The sequence below is a fragment of the Trichechus manatus genome, unplaced genomic scaffold (assembly GCF_000243295.1).
Source record: "Trichechus manatus latirostris isolate Lorelei unplaced genomic scaffold, TriManLat1.0 scaffold00124, whole genome shotgun sequence".
NCBI lineage: Eukaryota > Metazoa > Chordata > Mammalia > Sirenia > Trichechidae > Trichechus > Trichechus manatus.
This window is the reverse complement of record NW_004444060.1, coordinates 4,691,049-4,693,649: the sequence shown is the minus strand read 5'-3', so window position 1 is coordinate 4,693,649 and position 2,601 is coordinate 4,691,049. Positions and strand designations below refer to the sequence as shown.

At 42.4% G+C, this 2,601-nt stretch overlaps 1 pseudogene; it reads right to left on the bottom strand.

Moving 5' to 3' along the window:
- Positions 1 to 980: 980 nt before the first annotated feature.
- LOC101361122 (UV excision repair protein RAD23 homolog B-like) lies at positions 981 to 2,119 on the bottom strand (annotated as a pseudogene).
- Positions 2,120 to 2,601: the final 482 nt, after the last annotated feature.

Here is a 2,601-nt window from a genome sequence, read left to right as displayed (position 1 = left end):
AATTTTTTTTACCAAATCAGCATTTTGTGGGTTAAAAAAAGGCAGTAGTTTGAACTCATGGCTTGCTGATAAACACATTTCTGCTGAGGGAAGGGAGAGAGAGAGAGAGTGAACTCTGCATTTCTCCACTGGCCCCAAAAGTTCACATTTCACAAAAGGCTACATCAAAAGCAAACACGCAAAGGTTGTTTTAGAACTTTTACTGCAATATAACAAAGAAGTAAACAATAATTATATACCAACCAATTTTTCCCCAAACAACCAAAAAAAAGCAAACAATAAAATAACTCTGCCTATACTTGTGCAGCTTCTCAAATTATGGTAGAAGGGTCACACGTTCAGTGGTCAAGACATTTTAAAAGAGCAGTAATTATTTTAATTTGAAGAAAAGGTTCCCTTCTCCCTCCTCCCACTCAAGTATTTAACATGAAAGGATGGGCTTCCTTACACATTAATTTTATACTTATTTGAAGCAGCAACAATAACAGTCAATAATTTGGGATTTCTGTTTATAGTTGCTCCAAAAATTTTTCCAGTTTCACAGAGCCATTATCCAACGTGCCATGAAATAGACACCATAGATTCTAGTATCAAAAAATCTTTCTGAAACCAAAGTGAAGTCAAAGAAAAACAAAGCAGGGCATTACACTAAATTTCTGGATTTATTACACTAAAAAGAGTGAAACCTAGGAAAAGTTACCTACTGTTTTATAGAAGAAATAAAGACCAGCAAAAGCTGATTTTTTGTTGTATAATATTTTGCCCCATGTGTGGATTTTCGGCATCTGCTAACTTAAGCAGACATGCAGTGTATTCATTCCTGCCCTATGTCCAATATCCCTCCCTCCCTATCCTCAACAATCTACTACCTTACACCAAGGATTGTGGATATGAGCCCAAATCATCCCAGACAATCCAGTGAACAAAGTTAGTGTAATGAACTGGTGTGAAGAGTGAAATTAAAAAAAAGAAAATTCTTTTCAGTCTTCATCAAAGTTTTGCTGTAGAAGACAACTGGCAGCCAAATTCTCCTTCTTCTTACGAGCAAAATATGCTTGTATCACCAGTCATTCAGGAAATCCTAATGCCTTTAACCTTTCTATGGCTTCTTTTTCTTGAGGTGCTACTTGGATGTGGTTCATATGACCACTTCCAGCTTCTACAGTTCCTCCACTGCCACCACCGCGCCTTCCTTCTTGACCACTAGCGCCTTGAACTGGTTCATTTAACATCTGAATAAAATGCTCCTGGTGTTGGTTCTGGTGGCAAAGTGGTAAAGAGCTGGGCTGCTAACCAAAAGGTTGGCAGTTCAAATCCACCAGCCACTCCTTGGAAACCCTATAGGGTAGTTCTGCTCTGTCCTATAAGGTTGCTATGAGTCGGAAATGACTCAATGGCAATGAGGGTTTTTCTTTTTTTTTTCTTTTTTGGTGTTGGCTCATTTGCTGCAGTAATTGAAAATTCTCTGTTGGAACTAAGGTTGATTCCATAAAAACTAAAGGGGATGTCTTCCAGAACTTGTAGTTGCTGCTGTCGTAGTTGCTGCAGCTGCAGACACTGCTGAAGACTGGGGTGCTCTAGTACTAGCTGCTTGAGGAGGGGATCAACCACAGCCTGACTTTCTCTATCTCCAGGGATTCCCATTAAAAGATACTCCACTGCTCAGTCAGGTTGTTGAAACTGGCTCTTAGGGTTGCAATTACTTGCTCTCTTTTTAGCCCATTGACATGATCTCAGTTACTCTATTCTCATAGGAATGACCTGTGGCAAGTTCACTTGTTTCATCTTCGAAAAGATTTGACCAAGAAGAATCTCCTGATGTACTGTCTGTTGATGTCAGACTAGTAGCCACTGGCATTTCTCTTGGCTTTTCTGCAGGTTTCACTTGTTCAGTTGCACTAGCAGATGCAGGTTCAGAAGATGCTGTTGTTGATGCTAGAGCGATGGACATAGGTGTGGAAATGGGAGCCAAAGCAGGGGCAGGGGCTGGGGGCTTTGTCACAGCTGCTGCTGTAGAGGAACTAACTGCAGTTGTGTGGGCAGGAATTGATTGCAGAGTTGTCGCTAGTGCTGGTGTTGTCACCACTTTGGGTTTTGTCACCATAACCACCACAAAGTTTTCCTCATCAATTTTATATTTGAGAACAGTATCATTATTGAGGATTTTGCTTGCATAAATTGATTTTTGGTCTGCAACAGAAAGGCATATTTCCCCTTTTCAGACTCAATCTTCCCCTTCAGTGCTTTCTCAGTATCCTTAGGGTCGATATCTATTTTAAAGGTCTGCTGCTGGAGGCGCTTCAGGGTTACCTGAATGGTGCCATTGAGCAGCTCCACTGCCAGTTCAGCTCCTGGTGCTGGAGATTGGGTGGGGTCTGTGGGCTGGCCTGGTTCTAGGTTCACCAATGCTCCTTCCTCCCTCAGTAGGAAAGTGATGGTGGTTTTGGCTTGTCACATTAGCCCTGTGGACTGGCCTCTCCCCCAGACCTGACCTGGGGCCATGCCACTGCCTCTGCCCTGCAACCGTCCAAGAGTCAGCTACTGAGTCTGCAAGAGGCACAAGGGGCTCTGAGCAACAACCAGGGTCGCCACCATCATCAT